The sequence below is a fragment of the Myxocyprinus asiaticus genome, chromosome 33 (assembly GCF_019703515.2).
Source record: "Myxocyprinus asiaticus isolate MX2 ecotype Aquarium Trade chromosome 33, UBuf_Myxa_2, whole genome shotgun sequence".
In the NCBI taxonomy this organism is placed as follows: Eukaryota; Metazoa; Chordata; class Actinopteri; order Cypriniformes; family Catostomidae; genus Myxocyprinus; species Myxocyprinus asiaticus.
In genome coordinates, this window is record NC_059376.1 from 10297194 (window position 1) to 10323585 (window position 26392).

Consider the following 26392-nt stretch of genomic DNA (forward strand, 5'->3'; position numbering starts at 1 on the left):
GAGAAAGAGAGAAGCCCAGTGTCTACCCTGAATGAAGAGCCTGTAATCCTAGCTTGAGACACCCACCTAGTAATGGCAGATTTACTATTATACAGACAACAGTGACCTTCCTTCATTCATAGGCTGTGTCCGAAACATGACACATGCTGCCCCTGCAGGCATTATATGAAGGTAGGAAGACATTAACGTTTACATCACATCCTATCTACAAAGATGTCTTCATCTGGTTGCACTGCAAAATAATAATAATAATAAGAATAATAATAAGAAGAAGAATCAGTGCTTTTGTCTCATCGACAAAAATGACTTTTTTGTGTATTTACTGTTTGTTTGTTTGTTTTTTTTCCCACTCATTTCATGTTTTTTTCAAGAAGATCTACAAGCCCTGAAATACAAAAAATGATATCAGTTTGGTATTAAAAATTTGGTGGGCTCCTTGACTTGGATTTGGGAAAAAAAATTAACAACACTCATTTGTTTGTCCTTTATGAAGCGCTGCGCAAAATGTTCAGAGACTGTAAATATCTATAATTTTCTCTTTAATTAGTTAAATGCCATACATGTTTTTATTGTTTCTTAGATCCATAAAAACATTCATAAGTATGTGAATAAGAAATTATGTTAGAAGCAAATTTATTATCTTTCAATGTGCTTGACATGTTAAATGAAAATATGTGGATTATAGCATGCTTTTCAGTGGAATAAGAAATGAACTGAACTGAGATGATCTTCATGTACTACAGTGATGTATTACAATAGTACGACAGAAGTAATGTGATCAGTTTAATAAAGATAAAATATAAAATAACACATCCAGTATTTCAAATTAAGCACCAACCACATAATGCAAGCTTTGAAGCAACAAGGAAAAAGTGTTATCTGGATGAAAACTGTAAAGCTTTCACAGACAAAGACAGCAGTGGTTAAACAGCTGCATAACTTTTAAGCAGTGGTGAATTCTCAGGGCCAGCAAAGCCTTCTCTGCTGGCCTAACATGCCAAATAAATAAATATTTTTCATCCTTTCATTCTCAATCACCTTTTTGCCTATGTATTTTTAATCGCTTTCCACTCTTAATTAATCTACAAACAAATAGAGAAAAACGAAAAGTTTATCCAGTCAGAATTTATTCCTTGATGCTTTCTAGCAAAGTGTGACAACTGTTTCACAAATCTCATGCCGGAAGCCCGAAGCCGAAGCAGCGCATGTGTCTGAGCTCCACCCCGTCAGGCCTTCAGAATTTCCACAGAATCCCTCAACAGTGTAAGTGAATAGGCGTCTAAAGTCAGATTATCAGATTCATCAGCCAATCAGATTGATTGATTTGTTCTTGGTGGGTGTGATCTTTAGGATATGTCCCGGTCGAGGCCTTCTAGCTGGCCTTGAGTGACGCAATCACGCTTTAAGTGACGTAATTTGAAAACGAAGTGCGCGAGATCTTGCTGACGAGTCGATTGTTGTTACTGCTGCTATTGCCATTGAGAAAGAGATCCTTATGGATTTAAAAACACAAGATGTTCTGCATGACCGAGTGATTGCTTAATTTATTAATCAGGAAAGCAGGACTGATTTTCACTTCAAGCAAATTGGTAAGTGCTTTTTGCATTGTTATAGCAACATCAGGAGTTTTCTAAGTGTAAATTAGGCTGCTTGAGCATTCAGTGTCACATCAAGTTTTGAAAGGTTTTGATTTTACAGCTTCCTACTGGGAAAAGTGCAATGGAATGCATCTTTAAGTCAGAATTACAATTTGTAGGCTCGTGCAGAAATTCTCAACTCCGATTTCGCCGAGATGCAGGGGCATGACGTCACACAAACATGTCGACACTCAGGGAGATATACAAAGTAAGTGGTAAACATTCACTTTATTAAGTAATATCGATAAATGAGTTCGTTTCCACATTACATGGTATTAAAGCTTGTTTAACAAATGCCTGAAGAAACAGGTGTATAAAACCTTATAATCTCTTTTGATAATCGTACTCCTGAAGCACAAATGCTAGCGCTGCAGCACTGTTTATCAGTTGGGTTTCTAGGAGACATCTCTAATGAGAGTCAAACCCCTGCTAAGCTTACGGGAGCATTGCAGTTCCAAATATCGGGGAATGGAATGCATTTATGGTCGGAGATATCAAGTAGAAATATCCCACATCCAACTTGAATGGAACGCAGCATAACCGTGTACCCTGACGAAACGAAATTTATTGCAAGCAACATTTAAATCACCAATATTATTAGATAGATTTTTCCAGGTATTATAGACCTCCTTGGTAGATTCATATGAAAAATTATGATTTTTGGAGACGTCCATTTCACAAAACAGTCATGCTGCAGTTAAAATTAGGCTTGCTTGAGCATTAAGTGTCATTTCAAGTTCTGGCTTTCCTGTGCGGACATGTTTTTAAAATGTCAGTTGGTATTGCTAGTTAGCTGCGACATAATGCACGATGCCCAAAGGCATAGGGTGTCTTATTTATTGTGAAACTGTGTTTTCTTAATGGCATGAATCACACTGAAGGCTTAGACTTTTAATGCATGGCCCACCACTGCTTTTAAGATTCACTTTGTTAGTTAGTCTGTAATATAGCCTGTCAAACAAAACTAATGATAACATAAAATATTTTTGAAAATAAGGATGTAATGTTATGTTGCATGCACACATTAAACACATTCAGTATGTCACGAGAATCCACTACGTCATCGCATTACACACAGCAAGCAACAGCACTGTAAAAAAAATCCTGTTAAATTTACAGTAAATACTGGCAGCTGAGGTTGACAGAAATTCATCGTAAAAAATACAGTAACCACATTTCAGGCTTTATGGGATGTAAAAGCTCTGCATATGTCTGCTAGAGAGGCCCACCTTGCCAATGCCCAGGAGGACACAACACCTCTAGTGGAGTGCGCCCAGACACCCAAGGGGCACAGCAAGTCCTGAGAGTGGTATGCAAGAGAAATGGCATCCACAATCCAATGGGCTAGCCTCTGCTTGGAGACAGCTTTCCCCTTCTGCTGTCCTCCAAAACAGACAAAGATCTGCTCAAAGTGTCTAAAGCTCTGCTTGCGGTCCAGATAGATTTGCATGGTGCGAACTGGACACAGCAACGACAAGGCCGGGTCTTCCTCCTCTGAAGGGAGCGCTTGCAGGTTCACTACCTGGTCCCGAAAAGGAGTGGTGGGAACTTTGGGCACGTAACCGGGCCGGGGTCTCAAGATCACGTGAGATTGTTCTGGCCCAAACTCCAGGCATTCACTGGTAACAGAGAGCACCTCCAGATCCCCCACCCTCTTGATGGAAGTGAGCCCTACCAGGAGGGTCATCTTCAGAGACAAAGTGCTAAGCTCAGCCTGCTCCAGGGGCTCAAAGAGGGCTCTCTGTAGGGCAGGTAGGACCACAGAGAGATCCTAAGAGGGAATCAGGCATGGTCTAGGAGGATTCAACCTCCTCGTGCCCTTGTGGAAACTGTTGATCAGGTCGCACTGTCATGAGGGCCTCCCATCCAGTGTGTCATGGTAAGCCGCTATGGCAGCCACGTACACTTTCAGGGTAGAGGGAGACAGCCATCTCTCCAGCCCTTCCTGAAGGAAAGATAGCAAAGACCCGACGGCACATCACTGTGGGTCTTCTCCACGGGAAGAAAACCAGTTCCCGAAGAGATGCCACTTCAAGGCATACAGCCGCCTCCTAGAGGGGGCTCTGGCCTGAGTGATCGTGCTTACCACTGCTGGCAGAAGACCAGGTAGGTATTCTGCATCCCGTCCAGGAGCCAGATGTGGAGATTCCAGAGATCCGGACACGGGTGCTGGAGCATGCCCTGCCCCTGAGTGAGAAGGTTCTGCCTCAGGGGAATGCACCAGGGAGGTACTACTACCAGGAGCATCAGATCCGAGAACCAAGTCCGGTTGGGCCAGTACGGTGCAACGAACAGGAATTGCTGCTCGTCCTCCCTGACTTTGAACAGAGTCTGTGCAATGAGGCTCACTGGAGGAGACGTATAATTGCACAGCCCCCAAGACCAGCTGTGCGCCAAGGCACCCGTGCTCAAGGGAGCCTCGTACAGGGAGTACCAAAGGGGGAAGTGAGAGAACTTTTGGGAGGCGAACAGGTCTCCCAAATCAGCTGGACTACGTGGGGGTGGAGTCCCCACTCACCACGGAGCATTACCTGCCCTGAGAGCGTGTCCGCTGCATGGTTGAGGACGCCCAGATGGTGAGTGGCTCGCAGCGACTTCAACGTCTGTTGACTCCAGAGGAGGCGGCAGCGGCCAGTTGCGACATGCAACGCGAGCATACGCTGCCTTGGCGGTTTATGTATGCTATGGTTGCTGTGTTGTCGGTCCAGACTAACACATGCTTGCCCTGAATCAACTGCCTTCGCAGGGCCAGCAATACCGCCAGCAACTCTAAGCAGATGATGCTCTGCCAAAGGAGTCGGGGCCCTGTCCAGAGCCCCGAGACTGCCTGCCCATTGCACACAGCACCCCAGCCCGAGTTTGAGATGTCTGTCATGACCACAATGCGCCTTGAGACCTGCTCTAGGGGAACACCTGCCCATAGAAATGCCAGGTCCGACCAAGGGCTGAAAGTCTGACGGCACTGTGGTGTGATGTTCACATGCCGGGTGCCGTGGCGCCATGCCCACCTCGGGACTCAAGTGTGTAGCCAGTGCTGAAGCGGTCTCATATGCATCAACCCAAGGAGGAGAACTGCCGCCGAGGATGGCATATACGCTACCTTCTGCTTGAAGGTCGTAAGACGTGCCTTGAGAGTGATCGAGTCCAACTCCATACCGAGAAAAGAGATGCTCTGCACAGAGTAGAGCTTGCTCTTCTCCCAGTTGACCTGAAGCCCGAGTCGGTCGAGATGCTGAAGCACAAGGTCCCACAGTAGATCTCGCGAGTGAGCTAGGATTAGCCAGTCGTCGAGATAATTGAGAATGCGAATGCCCTTCTCCCTCAGAGGGGCCAGGGAAACCTCTGCGACCTTGGTAAAGATGCGAGGGGACAGGGACAGACCGAAGGGGAGGACCTTGTACTGGTATGCTCGTCCCTCGAAGGCAAACCGAAGAAAGGGTCTGTGTCGAGGAAGGATCGATACGTGAAAGTACGCGTCCTTCAGGTTGATGGCCGCGAACCAATCCTGATGTCGTACTGACGCCAGGATGCGCTTCTGCGTTAACATCCTGAACGGAAGCCTGTGTAAGGCTTTGTTCAAAGCACGCAGATCCAAGATTGGGCACGACCTTCCCCCTCTCTTGGGCACGATAAAATAAGGGCTGTAAAAGCCCTTGTGCAACTCGGCTACGGGGACGGGCTCTATTGCTCCCTTCGCCAGAAGGGTGGCAACCTCTGCCCGTAGGATGGAGACACACTTGCCCCGTACCGTAGTGGAGAGGATGCCACTGAACCTGGGCGGGCATCTGGCAAACTGGATCACGTAGCCGAGGCGAATTGTCCTGATGAGTCATGCGATTCGGGCTGGAGAGCGCTAACCAGGCCTCCAGACTCCACGCCAGCGGACTTACCATGCCTGGGCAGGGTGGTTCGCGGCAAGGCAAAGCAGGCGCCCTGCCTGGAAGACAGCCCAGGGGGGACGTGCTGCTCCGCAAGCCCGCAATGGTGGCCAGTGACTGGGGCGGGCAAGCGAGCAACCCCAGAGACCAGCACCCTTACCTGTTCGCCGGCTGTCTCTCGACGGAGAATGAGGGAACGGGAGGTACTCGTGTTCGCCTGTTTGACTGGAAAGACTTCCAGCGCCTGGCCTTCACGAGTTCGCTGACCCAGGGAATGAGGAAACTGCTGTTTCACCAACCATTTGGGCGGCGAGGCCAAGAGGGCACCCGGCAATATAATACTTACCATGCGCTGGCCCAGGAGCGATTGGTGGGGCTGGAGAGTTCACCCGGGCCAGACCGGTCAGAGTCAAGTCACCTCATCCCCTGGTTGCCCATGCCAGAGCCCGGGGGCCAGCTGACAGGCAGGTGGAGCCGACTTCCTGCGGGAGGATCTTCTTCTCTGAGGCTGGCATACGGGCTCTGATGTTACGGGAGCCGGGGCCGGCACTGCAGGGGAACGGCTCTGGCGAGGAGCAGACAGTGCATGGGACTTCGGAGGCCTGAAGGCGGCAAGATGTTCTTAATCACCTCGGTCTGCTTCCTCACCATTGAGAACTGATGGGCGAAATCCTCGATGGCTCACTTCCTCATTGGCCTTTTCTATTTTAAGCAAAGGTGATTGGGGCTGTCAAGATCGAACCCCTAGTGTTACTAAATCGACACAACGTCGAGTGAGTGACAGACAGGGAACTTGATATATTAACCTTCTGAAACTGTAAAAATCTGCTTTTTACTTTATAAGGTATTGTTAATCACCATAGTAATTGCAAGAGGCACATGATGACATGAAGTTCATCAATAGATGCCCTTCCTGGAGAAAAGACCAATAAACATGTAAAGACAATGCTCAATGTCACTCACACAAACACCATCAGGGTAACTAATTAAATTATGTAATAAACATGAACTAAACTACATAACATATAAACACAGAACACCCCAAAGTACATAATTGATCTTAAAAATAAGAAGAAACATAACTATTCCCATAAAATATAACGAAATGAACTGGGTCACATAGGGAATTCTAGGAATGCCCGATTATTGTTTTTTACCATAATTTTAACAATTTACCATAAAAAAAAAAAATTTAAAAAAAAGTATCTACCTACAACATACTTGTTAAACATAATATATATTTTTTTTACTGTTAATTATACAGAAAACAATACTCTTTACATTTAAAAAAATATATATTTTTACAAAAGTTTACCATAAAACTACATGTTGTAACATATACTCAGACTCGAGGATGATGTTTGAACCCAAGCAGGTATTTATTGACACACAAACAAAGACAGCAGGTAAGTGATGACGTGACAGTACTGGGTTGCAGTGGTGATAGTTTACGTGATGACGACTAATGCTGATAGACATGGTGACTTTCCTTGAGGTGGAGGGTTTGCAACAACGAAGCTTGCATTGAGGAGATGGACACTGGAGTCGCTGGAGAGGAAACATTTGGAGTAGAAGACTCGCTGGAGAGAGGAATCGTGATGGCATTTAATGCTGGAGATACAGGTAAGTGAGTCTGTACACGAAGTTGAGACCAGACACAGAATGGAAGGGGAGTGATGTTTATATAGAGGGGTTGATTGATGCAGTGATTGGAGGCAGGTGTGGGTGATCAGTACTCAGGAGAGTGAGAGGGTTGAGTGAAATTGGTAGGTGGGTCAGAAGGATCCGTGACACATGTATTGTCTTTTTAAATATATTTACAAATTTTACCGTATATTGTAATGTACTGTAACTACCCATTAAGCAATTAAAGTTTTTTTACTGTAGAATTTTTACAGTCTTTTACTGTTAAAATTATGATTTTTTTTTTACAGAGTAATATAATATTTGCAATTTATTTTATAGTCAATGTTTTACTGGTGCTGATTTATTTTCCCCCCTCATTAGCATGAAATTAACCCGGTCTGCTGCCTTTTCACGTAGCAGCTAGTTGCTAGTGTAGGAATTTGGGACTATGCTTATAGTGTTTGAGTAGGGATGCCAATTTTAAGACATTTTCATAATCGATTTTTGTGGAAATTAACAATCAATTAATCGATTAATAGTAAACGTTAATACTGCAAAGCGCACAAGTACCGATTCTCTTTTGATAATGAGATGTCAGGTGAATATGCCTTCATGCTCTCATGGTGATCACTGATGTAATTGTAGGTTAAGACGAAATAAGGAGACCAGCGGATCAACAGTGCATGTTGTCATGTTGTACTTTTAAACACGTTTACAGTGTAAGCAGTAAACATAATGTTCATTTAAAATCTACAACACTTATTATATTGAGCCTGCTTCATCTTTACAAGAGGACGTGAAGGATGCGTGTCTGTTTGGTATTGTGGACAAGACGTGACATGCAGCGCGCAAGCAATGCGCCCTCTTTTCAACGTCTGCTGGCATTGTTTACTGAACTCCTATTTATCTATCTACCTATCTATCTATCCTAGCAATTAATCCATTATTGATTAATCATTAACATACCTAGTACAGAATAATTAGTCACATGTTATTTACAGCTCAAAAATCATGGATGCGGAATTGAGTGCTTATGAACGAACAAATGTCAGAATCCTGACTTTCAGGGGTCATATACCAGCAAAACAACCACCATTGAGATGAATGGAAATTCTAAAAGATATCTTTCTCCAGGTATTGTAGACCTTGTTTGGAAAAAAATCAAAAAAGGCGTCTGTCCATATTTCAAATTACGAATTCATTTCTACCGAGAAAAAAAAACAAAACAATTATTGAAGTCAGGTTATGTCTTCACTTGAATTTGCTTGTTAAGGTGCCTTGGAGGCCCATAACCACGGGAAGTAGGGGAGCTGAGAGTGCTGCAGTACCCCCTGTCGGCGTTCCAGCCCAGCCTGTGAAGTGCTGTCAAAACATAAAAAATTGATGACAATTCATTAATGTTATTTGAAAACCATCGTATTCTGTGTTAATCACGTCAACGGAAGTAATGTATAGGGGTATTTTTTATTTCATAAACAATAACGAAGATGACAAGAAAAAGAAGATTATGACAAAAATTGTTATTACATTAACTGAAACTTTTTTACTCTTTACAAAAATGTGAGAAAAAAAGAATACTGAAAGACATTAACAGTGCACTAACAATGTTTTCAAAAGAATAATCAAGAAAGATTGTATAAAATTATCCAGGCATAGTGTTTGGGATTTTCTTGCTTGAGCTGTGTGAATTTAGCTGATTACCGATCAACTGTCTAAAACACAGAAAATTAATAACAGTCCCTAAAATGATTAACAATACCATAACTTCTAAAATGATAATGCTAATACTAGCTACTACTTTATACTCTTTAAATGCTATTATTTCAGGAGTGCAGGATTTCACAAGGACAGTTTTTATATGTTATATATTTTATGATCATTAATCTAAATCTGTTTGAATAAATATTTAAAAAAATGTTTATACATTTTTTGAAATGTATAAATAACTGGTTCAATTTTGTTATATTTGATTGACACATTTATAGTGGGTTTATAGCATTATAGGGTATTATATAAATCTAAAGAGTCATGTGCACTGCAATATCATTGGATATATTGGATAAGCTGGTCAGAGTGCCGGTAAAAGTGTTTACATGCAATGTGAAATTAGGGGAATGGGTAAAAATCAATCAGTGTCATTTAAGGTGTTTGCATGACCTTATATGTTGACCGTTTATTAACTGTTATTAGTGTAAGATCGTAAACGTAATGTTAACATGCTAATAGACTGACAGGAAAGCAAGGTAGCTGTCTTCAGTTTTGGACACAGACAGAATTTAGATCTCGTCTCGTAGAGTTCAGTACATATTTCCTATAACAGCTGCGATTTCTCTCTCTCTCCCTTCTGTTTTCTATGCAACAATTGTTATTTCTCCCCCTGTTATCTCCAGCCCTCCCTTCCCAAAGACAGACAAATTAGAGCCATTCGCCTACTGTGAGTATAAAAAGCAAACATGAATCCTCCTCTCTTCCTCCATCTTTCAAGAGGCCCAACAGCGAAAGACCTTTCAGGAATCCTGCATGGGTGGAAGAGTGGGTTTTCCCTGGGAAAGACAGTCAGGGTCTTCCGGAAAGGAACCCCACCTTCGGATGTCGGATAGCATGCCGCTATGGTGTACGCCAGTGCCAAGGCTAGCGTGGGAGAGTGGGCAGCACTGCGCTGAGACGACTAGCAGCCGTGGGCACTGCCAGGCTTAGCAATGCTGCCCCTGTCGTCATTACAGGCAGCTAGCAGAAAAGAACAGAGTGTTGCACCGAAATAAGTAAAAAAAAAAAAAAAAAAGCAGGAAGTAGGGAGGGATGGTTCACACTGAAATCCTCTCTTGATGCCCCCACGCATGGTTTTAAGCACAGCATACAAAATCACTCAGAGAGAAAGGCAGAGCGGGAGAGAGAGGAGAGAAAAAGAGATATTAGCAGCGCGGTAAGCTAGCTCAGGAGATCACATCCAGGCGCTTTCTAATCACTGTAATGGTTTAGAAACCTCATGCTCATCTCTCTAAGCACCAAATAAAACAGCAGAAGTCCCTGTATGATCCACAGGCGCTGCTTTCGTATGCCAAAGAGACTTTGGACAGCTGTGAGGGGCAGGAGACTAAACACTTAGTGAAATGTCATATCCTAGAATTCTTCCCTGAAAGACTGATGGCAACTGAATTTCCTGTTACAGCAAGGTGATGTGGGAATACTTCTTGATAATATGTGCCAGTGGTCATATGATCGAGCAGAATAAAGGATTATGCACAAGTTAAAATAAACTTGTAGACTAAAGGCTGTTATAACTTTAAGATCATGCAGCTTGTGGATTGTAGAAGTTATTATTCGGCAGAAGTAGCCTAAGGGAAAATGTTTTAGAGCAATAGTGTTAAAATTTTTCCAATTCAAACAGTATATTTTTGTTCTATTCTGGGCTATATATGAAAGAAAGTAGTAGTCAACAATCATGAAAGTCTAACAGTTGTATATTTATAGATGCCAAAGTGTAATAATTATCAAACCCTAAGTATGAGAAATATTAATAATTCTTACCTTAGCATACACCACTGTTCATTGGGTTTTGGCATCATTCAAAATCTTTCAGTACATCCCTATTAAGAGCCCACTAAAAAGCCCACTGCACTAAAATATGGTGTTCACTGTCGCCTCAGCATGCAGAGACAAGATCTCAAATCATAAAGCATGTATATTTTCAAATTAACTGGCATTTTGATTAATTCATGATTCTTACCATAGTGGAAAAGAGGGAGAGACAAGAAATTATTTTGATGATGTAAATTAATATGATATATTTGTGGGTCTGAAAAACTGCACAAGTCGGTACACACAATGCTGCCAGTGGTCTGTTCTCCAAACTGAGAACATGTGGTATATCATCACAAGAGAGAAACCAAAGATTATTCAAGTGATGCATAACTAATCCCATTAATAAAAGACAAATTATGAAATACAATACAATAAATAGAACATAACGTTTGTGTGTGATAGTGGGAGTGTATCTGGTATCTGAATTTAACATTTGATATATTATTCCAAATGGTCCTAGACTAAACTGGCAGCTGAACAAGAAAAATGCACATTCAAGTCATGTCAAACTTCTTTTACTTGACTATAACGTTAATTACCGAAAAAAAAAAAAAAATTGCTCTTACAGTAGTGTAAAAGGTTATTTTACTATAAAAAAATAAAATAAAACAAATGCTGCAGCTTTAATATGACATAAAAACACATGTTGTAGATGTGTTTATAATGTGTGTAGTAAATTCTAACACAACACTGCAGGATTAATTAACAGTCCTAGACTTTTTCAGAAAAAGTTGACAGTCTCATCAACCCTTACAGCAAAAGTAAACTATGCGTTTCAAATACAAAATTTTTGACATTGCATCATAAAATTTGAGACAATGATGCAGTTATCTCCATAATTACCTAAGATTAAAATAACTCAGTTAAAGAAAGGTTTTTGACAACCCAGTTTTAAAAAATATTCCTAACAAAAACAGAGAAAGATATACAGTATAGTGGCCACAAAAAGCATTTGGACATGTATGAATGTCATTGATTTACAACCCCAATTCCAAAAAAGTTGAGACAGAATGGAAAATGCTGATAAATTCTATTCACCTTGTGCTATATTGAAAGCACTACAACACTTTATTTGATGTTTTACCTTGTAAATGTAATGTTTTTGCTTTTTTGTTTTTGTTTTTAAATATATACTCATTTCAAATCAGATGACTGCAACACACTCTGGAAAAATTTGGACAGTGGAGTGTGCAACACGGTGTAACATCATAATTTCTTCTAATAACACTTATAAAGCTTTTGAGCACTAAAGACACAAGTTTAGCGAGCAGAATTTTCCCCTTTTCATCCATTATGCAGGTTTTAAGCTGCACAATTTGGGCCTTCGTTGCCATATTTTGTGCTTCATAATATGCCACACATTCTCAATTGGAGATGGTCAGGACTGCAGGCAGGCCAATCTAGCACCTGCACTCTGTTTACGCAGCCATGCACTTGATATACAGCACGTATGTGGTTTGACGTTGTCCCACTTCTGAATAAGCATGATCTCCGATCCCTCAGACATCACTGTCCTAAAAACCATAATTTGTCTGTAATGGATGTCATGACATGGGCTCGGAATTACTTTGGTAAATCTTTGTCAGACAACAACATTCGCCGTTGCATCCACAGAAGCAAGTTAAGATTTTACTATGCAAAGCAGAAGCTATACATCACTGTCCAGAAGCGCCACTGACTTCTCTGGACTGGATCTCATCTGAGATGGAAAGTAGAACAGTGGAATTGTGTTTTGTGGTCAGATGAGTACACATATAGATCAAATAGTTTTTGGAAAAAAACAGCCATAGTGTTCTCTGGGCCAAAGAGGAAAAGGACCATCCAGGGCTGCATTTCCCAAAAGCATTGTAAGCTTAAGTCTATCGTAGACACCATTGGCACCAATGGTTTCTATGATCTACTTAGGCTTACAATGCTTTTGGGAAACAGCCCAGGCTGTTATCAGCATCATGTCCAAAAGCCAGTGTCTGTCATGGTATGGGGTGTGTCAGTGCCCATGGCAAGGGTAACTCACACATCTATGAGGGCACCATTAATGCAGAAAGATCTGTAAAACTTTCAGAGCAACATCCGTCCGTGCATTTTCCAGCAGGACAACGCCAAACCACATACTGCCCAGAATACAAGTGCATTGCTGTGTAAACGTCATGGTTACTTGTGTAATCTCCATTCCCTGATGAAGGGAACGAAACGTTGTGTCGATGTAGTGACACTAGGGGTCACTCTTGGGAGCCCGAGACACCTCTGGTCTTTGATAAAAGGCCAATGAAAATTGGCGAGTGGTATTTGCATGCCACTCCCCCGGACATACGGGTATAAAAGGAGCTGGTATGCAACCACTCATTCAGGTTTTATGCTGAGGAGCCAAGACAAGGTCCGGCCATTTCAGCGGGTAGTTCAGCATTGTGGCAGGAGGGACACAAAGTCTCGTTCCCTCCATCAGGGAACGGAGGTTACACAAGTAACCATGATGTTCCCTACCTGTCACTAACTCGACGTTGTTGTCGATGTAGTGACACAAGGTTTCCCTAAATGAAACGCCACAACTGGCTGAACTGTGTTACGTGAACTGGTGGTGTGTGGTGGGCAGACCACTGTGTGCCTCATAGCCAGCACACCAGGTCGACACGTAACCTCCCCAAACATAGTTATGAGTGTCGAATGGCCCTTTGGGGACAAGTCGACTACCCAAAAGATAGAGACAGGCTAACCCAGTCGTGGCCTCTTTTCCCCTTCTTTTTTTCCACTCCCTAAAAAAGAAGGGGGATTATCTGACTGGGCTGCCAGGTCTAGTCGGGGGTGTCTCTCCCAAGGGGAAGACACAGCAGAGACCACACCTCGCCCAAAGAGAGGGGGGGATATTTAAGTGGAAAAATACGTCACATGGTCTTTCCGACCATGTGAAGAGTCTTCAAGGTAGATCCTACCCAACAGGGTAGGAGTTACTACAAACATGGAGACTGGGGCAGAGGGGCTCTGCCCAAGGAAGATGCAGTTTGCCAACAGGGAAATGAATTAGCGGAAGATATATATTGCATGGGGTTAGCCTTACAGGGAACCGCCACATGCGGAGCACCTACCCCAGAACAGGACTCTTAGTTAGCACGTGTACTGGGCCGGCAGTGAGTCTCTCCGGTCTCTCCTCCTGGGGCAGTGCTTGCAGGTTCACCACTTGATCCCTAAAAGGGGTCATGGGAACCTTGGACACATAGCCCGGTCGGGGTCTCAGGATCATCTGAGAGTAGCCCGGACCAAACTCCAGGCACGTTTCGCTGACAGAGAAAGCTTGCAGGTCTCCTACCTTCTTGATGGAAGTGAGCACAGACAGGAGGGCAGTCTTCAAAGAGAGTGCCTTAAGCTCAGCTGACTGCAGAGGCTCAAAGGGGGCTCCCTGTAGATCCTGAAGAACTACAGAAAGGTCCCATGAGGGAATGAGGACCGCGCTGAAGGGATTCAACCTCCTGGCGCCTCTCAGGAACCTGATGATCAGGTCATGCTTCCCTAAGGACTTATCGTCCACTGTGTCGTGGTGTGTCGCTATAGCGGCTACATACATCTTCAAGGTGGAGGGGGACAGCCGCCTTCCAACCTCTCCTGCAGGAAGGAAAGCACCGATCCGACTGTGCATCTCTGGGGGTCTTCACGTCGGGAAGAACACCACTTAGCGAACAGACGCCACTTCAAGGCATACAGGCGCCTTGTAGAGATTGTAGAGTGATCGTGTCTACCACCGCGGGTGGTAGGCCACTTAAGTAATTCCAGACCTCTGGAATCTCCATGTCTGGCCCCTGGACAGTTTTGAGGTTGCCCTGGATGTGAGTGGCTCACAGCGACTTGAAGTGCTGCTGGCTCCAGAGGAGGAGACAGCGGGCGAGTTGTGACGTACAACGGGAACGTAAACCGCCTTGACGGTTGATGTATGCCATTGTTGCCATGTTGTCTGTCTGAACTAACACATGCTTGCCCTAGATCAATGGCCGAAACCTCCGCAGGGCGAGCAGAATTGCCAACAACTCGAGGCAGTTGATGTGCCAACAAGCTGGCGGCTGCGTACCCATTGCATACAGCACCCCAGCCCGTTTTGGAGGCGTCTGTCGTAACCACGACGCGCCTGGAGACCAGCTCTAGGGGAACGCCTGCTCGTAGAAATGTGAGGTCGGTCCAAGGGCTGAAGAGGCAGTGACAGACCAGCGTGATGGCCACGCGATGTGTCCCGCGGCGCCATGCCCATCTCGGGACTCGAGTCTGGAGCCAGTGCTGTAGCGGTCTCATATGCATCCACCCGAGCGGAGTGGATGCATATGCCCCAGGAGCCTCTGAAACAGTTTCAGTGGAACTGCTGTCTTCTGTCTGAACGCCTTCAAACAGGTAAGCACCGACTGTGCACGCTTGTTCGTGAGGTGCGCTGTCATCGAGACTGAGTCTGACTCCAAGCCAAGAAAAGAGATGCTCTGAACCTGGAGGAGCTTGCTCTTTCCCCAGTTGACCCGAAGCCCTAGTCGGCTGAGGTGCGAGAGCACCAGGTCCCTGTGTGCACACAACACATCCCGAGAGTGAGCTAGGATTAGCCAATTGTCGAGATAGTTGAGGATGCGAATGCCCACTTCCCTTAACGGGGCAAGGGCTGCCTCTGCGACCTTTATGAAGACGCGAGGGGACAAGAAGTTCTGTAAAACCCCTTCTTCATCTCGGCCAGAGAGAAAGGCTCTATCACACCCTTCCGTAGGAGAGTAGCGAATTCCGTGTGCAAGGTAGCGGTGTTGTTGCCCTTCACCAAGGTGAAGTGGATGCCACTGAACCTGGCCAGACGCCTGGTGAACTGAATCGCGCAGCTGAGTCGGATGGTCCGGACCAGCCATCGCGACGGGTTGGAAAGCGCAAGCCACGCATGCAAGCTCCGGGCAAGTGGGACCAAGGGGACAATCTTGTCGGATGTACCGGCGGGTGGGGCCTCATGGCAGGGTCGAGCCTGAGGTGCCACGCCGTGTTGTGGCTGTGCTGAGTTCAGGGACATCGAAGCACTTACCTGGCTCCTTGTGACGACCCCTGGAACAGCCTGGGACGGGGGAGGAAGAGGTCTGTCCTCGTTACCCATGGAGACCGTTACATCGGTGGCGGATTTGTTCCACAGCTGGGTGCACAGGGGTGTGGAGACCGCTGCTGGAGCGCCAAACCTGCCAAAATGGAATGGTGGACGGTGGTCGTGATGACCACAGCAGTGGGTTTCGTCGTCCATGGGTCACCTGTCTCAGGGGCGCTTTGAAGCCTTTCGTGAGTTCTTGGCGGCCGGCCGTGAGACGGGTGGCGTCTGCTTCCTGCAGTGGGCCGCAGGGGTGGGCAGACCCAGCAGTCACCACAGGGGGACGCCCTTGGCGACGAGCTGATGGGGTGCAGGATCTTGAGCCATGCCGGGGCAGGATGTGCCGGACAGCACATGCTGCTTCACTGCCGAGAACTGCTGGGCAAAGTCCTCGACGGTGTCGCCAAACAGGCCAACTTGGGAAATGGGGGCGCCAAGGAACCATGCCTTGTCGGCCTCTCCCATCTCGACCAGGTTGAGCCAAAGGTGGCGCTCCTGGACCACCAAGGTGGACATCGCCTGCCTGAGAGACCACACCGTGACTTTTGTCGCCCGGAGAGCGAGGTCGCTCGCCAAGTAGTCGCATGCTCCTGCATCAATCCCGAGGCGGAACTACCCTCGTGCAGTTCCTTTATCGCCTTGGCTTGGTGGACTTGCAGGAGAGCCATGGCATGCAGGGCGGAGACGGCTTGTCCAGCGGCACCGTAGACTTTGGTCGTCAGGGACGATGTAAACCTACAGGCCTTGGATGGGAGCTTTGGTCGCCTGTGCCAGGTGGCGGCGCTCTGCGGGCATAGGTGCACCGCGAGTGTATTATCCATTGGGGGGATTGCCGAATAGCCCTTGGCCGCCCCACCATCGAGGGTAGTGAGGGCGGGGGAGCTGAAAGATCGAGACTGGGCAGTAAAAGGTGCCTCCCACGACCTTGTCAGCTCCTCGTGCACTTCCGGGAAGAAAGGAACTGGGGCGTGGAGTGGCTGTGAGTGGCCCCGCGAGCCCAGGAACCAATCATCGAGCCACGAGGATTCATGGGAGAGCGGAGGGTTTCACTCTAGCCCGACACTCGCGGCTGCCTGGGAAAGCATGTCCATCATCTCCGCGTCAACCTGTGACTGGGCAACCGTACCTGAGGGGGGGAGCCCAGCTGAGGCTTCCGCATCCGACTGGACGAGCTTGCTCTCCAATGCTGTGCTCAGGAGCTCATCACCTTCGCGGGCTCCAAACAAGAGGTCGAACTCGCCGTGAGACGAGCCGGCGGACTCATCCGGAAGCCCGATTGGGGCAGATGAGCATGCTGGGGAATGGGAGGTCCGTGGGGGATACCCGGCGGAGGTGGTCCCATTGGGGTCCCCAAATCGCCCCCAGTGCTAGCCGCGCTGGCCTCATACCCGTAGGTAGAAGGACCGGGGCGGGGAGCCGCTGGGGTGGCTTGCTTTCTTACGAAGGCAAGCCGCGAGCGCATCGTTGCCATGGACATGTTCTCGCAATGAGTACATGACCCATCCAAGAACGCTGTCTCGGTGTGGGCAGCACCCAGACACGAAAGACAGTGATTGTGACCATCAGAAAGCAAGAGATAACGACCGCAACCAGGAATAACACACAAACGGAAAGGCATCTTTTAAAAAGACGCATCTTTAAAAAGACATTCCGTGTGTGCCACTCTTTTAGAGAAATATACTTTTTTTTATATATACACTTTTATTTCTACCGAAGCGCCCAGGGGCGTTCTCTGCAGTGCACCAGTGCAGAGGGGGGAGAAGCCGCTGAAATGCGCCATCAGATCCAGCAGAGGTGAATGAACAGCCGTGGGAATTCAGCTCAATGAGCACTGACCGTTCGGCTCCGAAGAGAAAATCTGAATGAGTGGTTGCATAACAGCTCCTTTTATACCCGTATGTTCGGGGGAGTGGTATTCAAATACCACTCGCCAATTTTCATTGGCCTTTTATCTAAGACCAGAGGAGTTTCGGGCTCCCAAGAGTGACCTCTAGTGTCACTACATCGACACGTCAAGTGAGTGACAGATAGGGAACTGTAATTTTCTGGCAGCAGAGGTGCCGGAAAATGTCTGTTGAAAAATAGAAAAGTACTGTCGCATTAAAAACATAGATAAACTGTAAAAAACAGTAATTAGCTTTACCATAATTAACATCTATTACTGTCATTCTACAAGAAATCTCCCTATAATTCCATGAAATCTTTTACTTTTAACATTAATTGTTAGAATAGTCATACACCTCTAAAACAGAATCATTATCTTTGAAAGAATGATAAAGAAAAGCATAAGTACAGATAGTTACTATTGTTATTACAAAAAATACTGTAAATCTATGACCATTTATATGTAAAACACACACACAAATTGTTTTTTATTTTACTTTACAAATGATTTTGTTCAGCATATTACAAGAACTCATTAGAAACGGCTTTAAATGCTTAAGCATATTTTTCACACAACACTTTTGTTGCTTTTTTCACTACACAGTACAGCTGCCTGCAATTCTCTCTCTCTCGAACTGTCGTCCCCGGCCGCCTTTATCCCTCGCGTGCCCCATCAGGCTGATAGGGGACCGGGTGTGTCTCATTCCAGCCCGGCCCGCCCTCCTCGGCTCTACACTCCTCCCGGTGTTGCCTCAGGCCGGGGAGCCCCCGGCATGTCGTACATCCCCCCACCCTTCCTCTCCGGGGGGGGGGGGGGTGTGTGCCTTATGCCCCGACTGCCGGCGGGTTCTCCCCGCCCTCCATGACCTGGGAGACAGGAGACAGGAGGGGAAAAAACACAAACCACTCGCAATGAGGGAAAGGCCAACACGGAGCGACAGAGAGAGAGAGAGGAGAGAGAGAAAAAGAAACTCACCGGTTCTCTGATGTGCCGTCGCGTGGTCCTCGATCACTACGCCACCCTCTCAGGCGGACTGCAGCCGCTCCTCCCCGGGCGGACCAGAGTCAGACCTCCGACCCCCAGCAGACAGAACGCCCCTCCGCGTTCCCGGCGTCCCGTGGGGACACTCCTCCGCCCCTGGCAGCGGCCCTACCACTCCAGGCAGTCGGGGAGTCGCTTCCCTCCTCCCCCTGCGGACGGCGGTCTTCTCTCGACCCCTCCGCATTCCCGGGGGATGGCAGGGCACTCCTCCGCCCCCGGCAGCGGCTCCCTCGCTCCAGGCGGTCGGGGAGTCCCGTCCCGACTCGCCTCACGGACGGCGGCCGTTCCCCGCGTCCGGGTGGTCGGGCTACTCCGTCCCCCGTCGGACGGCAGCGGCGCTCCCCTGGGTGGACGGCAGTGTCGAGGACCCTGCGACGGGAATCCCTCCTCCTTCCCGGGTTTTTGGCACCAGTGTAAGGGGATTTAGTGGAAAGGAGGAGGCGAGAACCGGCTTGACAACTTAAATAACAATTTATTAACCAAAAAACACAACCAAAACACACAACTAAAAACACACAGTACAGCTGCCTGCAATTCTCTCTCTCTCGAACTGTCATCCCCGGCCGCCTTTATCCCTCACGCACCCCATCAGGCTGATTGGGGACCGGGTGTGTCTCATTCCAGCCCGGCCCCGCCATCCTCGGCTCTACAACAAGACATTCCCTATCTGTCACTCACTCGACGTTGTGTCAATGTAGTGACACTAGGGGTCCCTGTGTCCCAAAACACCACAACTAGCTGAACTGTGTTACATGGGTTGGTGGTACAGGTGCGGGAAAGCCAGTGCGTGCCTCGTAGCAAGCGCACCCTGCCCTCACATAACCTCCCCCAATGCTCCACAAGTGTCGTATGGTCCCCCACACCTCGGGGACAAGCCGACTGCCCATAATGGGGACAGGCTGCACCCTGCCCGAAGGGGAGGTAATTGTGTAGAAGTACATCACATGGACTTACCGACTGGCAATATTGCATGTGGAGGAAGTCCCCAATGTAGATCCTACCCGGAGGGGACGGAGCTCTATAAACATGGGTAAATATTTACCAACGGGGAAACCGTACCACGGAAGATACATCACATGGGGTTACTCACGGGCAACCAATGCATGTGGAGCACCTACCTCAGTACAAGGCCTACTAGCACACGTACTGGGCCGGCATCGAATTTCTCCACCGAATTCATCTGCCTCAGGGCTAAGGAGGAAGAATATCCAGGGTCCACAGTCTCCTGAACTCGCTGGTCCACAGTCTCCTGAATTGCCCCGCATACTTACCTGTTCGTACCTGACAACACACGGGACAAAACCGGCTCATCCCGGAGATTGTAGAATCTCGTGAAGGTATTGGGTGTTGCCCAGCCTGCTGCTCTACAGATGTCTGCTAAAGAGGCGCCATTGGTCAGGGCCCATGAGGCCGCCACACTCCTGGTGGAGTGTGCTCAAAGCCCCAAGGGGGGTGGCACATCCTGGACCTGGTATGCCAAAGTGATGGCGTCAACAACCCAGTGGGCGATCCTCTGTTAGGAGACAGCCCTCCCTTTCCGCTGTCCTCCAAAGGAGACAAAAAGCTGCTCAGAGCATCTAAAGCTCTGCATGCGTTCGAAGTAGATGCGCAAGGCACGCACCGGACACAGCAACGACAAGGCTGGTTCTGCCTCCTCCTGGGGCAGCGCCTGCAGGTTCACCACCTGATCACTAAACGTGGTTGTGGGAACCTTGAGCACATAGCCCGGTCGGGGTCTCAGTAACATGTGAGAGTACGCCAGACCGAACTCCAGGCAAGTGTCGCTGACAGAACGCCTGCAGGTCCCCAACCCTCTAGATGGACGTGAGCGCAGTCAGGAGGGCAGTCATCAATGAGATCGCCTTTAGCTCAACTGACTTTAGGGGCTCAAATGAGGGATACAGCCTCCTCGCGCCTCTGGAGGAAACTGACGATCAGGTCATGCTTCCCGAGGGGCTTAACGTCTACTGCGCCGTAGTGCACCGCTATAGCGACCACATACACCTTCAAGGTGGAGGGGGACAGCCGCCCCTCCAGCCTCTCCTGCAGGAAGGAATGTATCAACATCTCTGGGGGTCTTCACGTCGGGAAGAACACCACTTAGCGAACAAACACCACTTCAAGGCATACAGGCGCCTCATAGAGGGAGCCCTGGCCTGAGTGATCGGGTCTACCACCGCCGGTAGTAGGCCACTTAGGTCTTCCGTGTCCCATCCAAGGGCCAGACATGGAGATTCCATAGGTCTGGCCACGGGTGCCAGATGGTGCACCATCCCTGAGAGAGGAGGTCTTCCCTCAGGGGAACTCACCATGTAGGTGCTGTCGCGAGGAGTGTAAGCTCCGAAAACCAAGTCTGGGTGGGCCAGTAGGGCGCCACCAGGATGACCTGCTCCTCATCCTCCCTGACCTTGCACAAGATCTGTGCAAGCAGGCTCACTGGGGGAAACACATACTTCCGCTCTGAGCCCAGGAACCAATCGTCAAGCCACGAGGATTCAGGGCAGGGTGGAGTGTTCCACTCCAGCCCGACACTCGCGGCCGCCTGGGCAAGCATGGCCACCAGCTCCGCGTCTGCCTCTGACTGGGTGACCACACCCGAAGATGGGAGCCCAGTCTAGTCCTCCGCATCCGACTGGATCAGCCCGCTCTCCAATGCTGCGATTGAGAGCTCATCCTGTTCCTGAGCCCCGAATGTGACATTAAACTTGCCGTGGGGCGAGTCGCCTGTCTCATCCCAGAACTCGACTGGGGCTAACGAGCATACTGGGGAATGGGAGGTCCGTGGGGGATTACTCGGCAGAACCACTCCCATTGGGGTCCCCAAATCACCCTCAGTGCTTACCAGTGCTACCTCATACCTGTAGGTAGAAGGACCGGGGCGGGGAGCAGCTGGAGTGGCTTTCCCTCTGAAGGAAAGCCGCGACCGCAACTTTGCCATGGTCATGTTCTCACAGTGAGAACATGATCCATCCACGAACGCTGTCTCAGCCCATGCAGGTGAGACAGCGATCATGGCCGTCAGAGGCAGAGAGGTAGCAACCACAACCAGGAAATAAATACAGATGGAAAGTTATCTTTAAAAAGATGCTCTCCATCAGTGCCACTCTTTTAGTAGGGAAAATATACTCTTACCACAAGAATATATACTCTTTTAGACTGTCGAAGTGCACAGAGGCGTTCTCTGCACTCAACCGGTGCATGAGGGGGAGAAACCATTGTAATGTGCAGTAAATCCAACAGCTTTCTATCAGAGATGAATGGAATGGCAGAGGGATTCAGCTCGCTGAACACAGCCGCTCGGCTCCGAAGAAAAAATCTGAATGAGTGGTTGCGAGCCAGCTCCTTTTATACCCGTATGTCCGGGGGAGTGGCATGCAAATTCCACTCGCCAATTCCCATTGGCCTTTTCTCAAAGATCAGAGGCGTTTGGGGCTCCCAAGAGCGAGCCCTAGTGTCACCACATCGACACAGCGTCAAGTGAGTGACAGATACGGAACTAATCAATTTATTCGAAAAAAGTTCTGAAGTCTGTTGTACATACCACATTCAAAGCTTAAGGGAATACAGGTTCAATACAAGTTAAGCGCAATTGGAAGCATTTGTCAGTGTTGATTACCACAAAACTATTTTGACTCGTCCTTCCTTTTCTTTAAGTGAAGCACTTACAATGAAGTAAATGGAGCCAATTTTTGGAGGGATTAAAAACACTGTAAACCCATATAAGTTCTACTAACATAAAATTTGAGGCAACTGATTGCCTTTAACAAGTATCAAAACTTAAATCTCAAGTATGCATAACTTGTTTTAATCAGAAACTATAAAATAAAAGAAATGATTTTGGTCCAGTCAAAATATGCAATTACTAATGTTTATTTTAATTAACCAACTCAGTTTAAAGTTCTGCAAACTTAATATAGTTATACAACTTTAAAAAATATATGTTTTTGAAATCATGAATATGCTTTTTGTTAACTTATTTTAAGCCATGTTAACTTAAACTATATCATTTTAGGTGGCTTGAAATGTGCTAGTAGTATTCCTTAAAAAAAAAAAAAAAAAAAACCTTTCCTTAACTTAAATGTGAAAATGTTACAACTTAAAAAAATTAAATAATAATAATAATAATATTCAAACTGCATGTAGTAAACAATTTAATATAATAAGACAAGGTACAATTATTGACAAAACATGGAGGCACAAAAAACAACAAAAAACGAAAAAACATTTGACAGCGAGTGTTGCACATCTGTGATGAGGAGGAGGGTGAGGCGTGGCATGAGGATACATGGCTGGATCTGAATCTGGCTAATCAGCCACAAGAGGGATGAAGACTAGCCGGAGGCACCAGTTTGGAAGAGAGAGACTCACACGGCCGTGTTGCATGTGTATCTGTGTTTGTTTTATGCTAAGGTTTATCATAAAACTTTACATTGACTGTTTAGCCAGTTCCCATCTCCTCCTTGCCCACCATACCTTGTTACAACATCCTTCAACATTAAAACCTTATTAAGCCACCAGTCTTTAAAGCTCTTTTGGTTAACTCAGATCCAATGCATAAATCAGTCCAAACATAAAAAGAAATCTGAAAAGCCTGGGAAGGTGGGTGATGAACACTTTCAAAAACAATGAAATTTCTGACCAGACTGTAGTGAATTGCAGCATCTGTGAGTTCTCTGACTGCTGTTAACTGGGCAACTGGTGAATATCCAACATTTGGCTCTTCTGAATTTTCAGCCCTGAAATACAGAAAGAGAAAAATAGTGGCAAAATTAAAGAACTATTTATTAAAAATCTGTTTCAAAATACACACCTACATAAAAGAAATGTTCATGCAAAAATTGTCATTATTTACACACTTGTTCCAGACCTGTATGACTTTATTTCTTCCATGGATGACAAAAGCTTTGTTTTTTTTTGTTTTTTAATAAACTATATTCTTTAACACAGTGGTTCGACTTGTGCTCGAAGTACATTTTTAATCTAGTGTTAAAATGTTGAACATGTTGAATGTGTTATTCAGCCTAAACATTGTGAATTATCTAAAATCCTTCAGTTCCCAACCCAAATTCATAGCTTTTGTAACCTTCACAATAGTATGAAGATAGGAAAGCTTAGGCCCAGATGGAATCTGTAGACATTTTTGTCTCTTTCCAAGCAGATTTTTTGGGAAAATCTGCAGAATTTTGTGAATGGGATTTAAACATGGTAAAATGTGTTAGATGAACCTGAGAGTACTGTACTCTTAATGGTTGCTAAAAGCATCACGCAATTAGCCAAACTATTTCACAAACAACATGCAAGTGGTGGAGAATTTGTAGAACATTTAAGAAATGAGAAGTGTTGCAATTCTGCTAGAGGTCTGTAACCCGACCCAGGCCCAACATGACCCGAGAACCCGACGGGTTTCGGGCTGGGTTTGGGTCAGTTTTACAAGTAGGACTTTGTGTTCGGGTCGGGTTTGTAATTAATGAAAAAATAAACAGGCTTACCGATCTTGTTTCATGCACATGCTCTCACTCACAGACACACGTGAATGGACGAGTTAGGGGCCGTTCACACCAAATGTGTTTTTGCGTGCATCTGTTCTGTTTTCCCATTGTTTAAACACATGCCGGACGAATGTATTTGACATTTGCACCACGTCTCACTTTTTAAAGAACTTCAGATTTTCAAAAACACATGTTGAGACACCTGCGCTCTGTTTCATTCTTTGCGCTGTGTCTAGATTGTTTTTAGCGCAGTTGTCACAGAGATTCAACAATCTGAACAAGTTCAGGCTGCATAGAAGAGACTGTTGCATTGTTTCATATTATTCCAAATTGTTCTGCACCAGGTGAAGTTTCAGCACATAAACGGTAAAGCAATGTTTTTTTCCCTTTTGCTCTAGTGTACTAAGGGGCTGCTGTGCCTTGTTAAAACTGTGTATGTTTACTGTTTCAGTACTGTTACGAATGTTGCCTATATGCTTACATTAAATATAGCCTATTGCAAAAGTACTTGCTAGTAGAAGAAATCACTCGGGCCGGGTAGGGTCGGGCCACACGGTCTCAGGTTTGGGTTGGGTTTAATTTTAAGGCCCGTGCAGACCTCTAAATTCTGCTGAGTTTTCTGCTCGCACAGATTCTGTCTGGGTTTATAACATAAACATATTCTAACATAACATGTGAATACAACTTTTCAGTACACTCACCATTAAAGGGATAGTTCACCCAAAAATGAAAATTCTCTAAACATTTACTCACTCTCATGCCATCCCAGATGTGTATGACTTTCTTCTGCTGAACACAAACAAATATTTTTAGAAGAATATTTCAGCTCTGTAGGTTAATTCAATGCAAGTGAATGGGGACCAAAACCTAAGCTCCAAAAAGCACAAAGGCAACATAAAAGGTAATCCACATGACTCCAGTAGTTAAATCTATATCTTTTGAAGTGATCCAGTTGGTTTTATTGTAGGTGAGAATAGACTAAAATATAATACATTTTTCACTATAAATCTCCTTGGCGATCATGATTTCAAGCTCGATTACACTTCCTATAGTACCATCTAGCACTGTACAAATGCATTAAGCACCAGGAAGTGAACAGTGAAAAAGGGGTTTTATTTTGGTCTGTTCTCATCCAAAACCATCTGGATCACCTCAGAAGACATTGATTAAACCACTCGAGTCAAATGGATTACTTTTATCAGCTATCATTCACTTGAATTGAATGGACCAACAGAGCTGAAATATTAAAAAAAATATATTAATTTGTCTTCTGCAGCAGAGAGAAAGTCATACACATCTGGGATGGCATGAGGGTGAGTAAATGATGAGAGAATTTTTATTTTTGGGTGAACTAATCTATATGACTCCAGTGGTTAAATATATATCTTCTGAAGTGATAGTTTAAAAAGGACTTAAATATTGATCTGTTTCTCACCCACACCTGTCATATTACTTCTGAAGACATGGATTATACCACTGGAGTCTTATGGATTACTTTTATGCTGCCTTTATGGGCTTTTTGGAGTTTACAAATGTTGGTGTCCTTTCACTTGCTTTGTATGGACCGACAGAGCTAAGATATTCTTCAAAAAATCTTGTGTACTGGAGAAAAATGTCACACATCTGGGATGACATGAGGGTCAGTAAATGAGAGAGGTTTTATTTTTGAGTGAACTATTTTAAGTTTGGGACAGGCTCAAATGTTTCTGTGTAAAATCAAGGTCTGTTGAACCACAGAACAATATTAAACAACTAAGACCATAATACCTTTAAGTAACGAATCAAGAGAATCTCAGCAAGTTCACCAGAAGTCTTTTCTGACGCCAATGCCTTCTGACCAGATATAAAGTCATCAGCGAAGACTGTGCCGATCAAGTTCCCTATCTGTCACTCACTCGACATTGGTGTCGATGTAGTGACACTAGGGGTCACTCTTGGGAGTCCGAGACACCTCTGGTCTTTGATAAAAGGCCAATGAAAATTGGCGAGTGGTATTTACATGCCACTCCCCCAGACATATGGGTATAAAAGGAGCTGGTATGCAACCACTCATTTAGATTTTCTCTTCGGAGCCGAACGGTCATGCTCATTGAGCTGAATAGCACTGTTCATTCACCTCTGCCGGATCTGACGGCGCATTTCAGCGGCTTCTCCCTTCTCTGCACAGGTGCACT

The 26392-nt window shown here is 46.0% G+C and overlaps 1 protein-coding gene and 1 long non-coding RNA gene across 2 annotated transcripts in view; both read right to left on the bottom strand.

Moving 5' to 3' along the window:
* Window positions 1–26392, bottom strand: part of LOC127424579 (phosphatidylethanolamine-binding protein 4-like) — a 242271-nt gene that overhangs the window by 199528 nt on the left and 16351 nt on the right. The window lies entirely within an intron of this gene.
* LOC127423992 (uncharacterized) lies at window positions 6871–9865 on the bottom strand. The gene is made up of 2 exons (XR_007894403.1): window positions 9575–9865; window positions 6871–8503 (listed from the first exon to the last, which is right to left on the bottom strand). It is a non-coding gene; the product is annotated as an uncharacterized LOC127423992 (long non-coding RNA).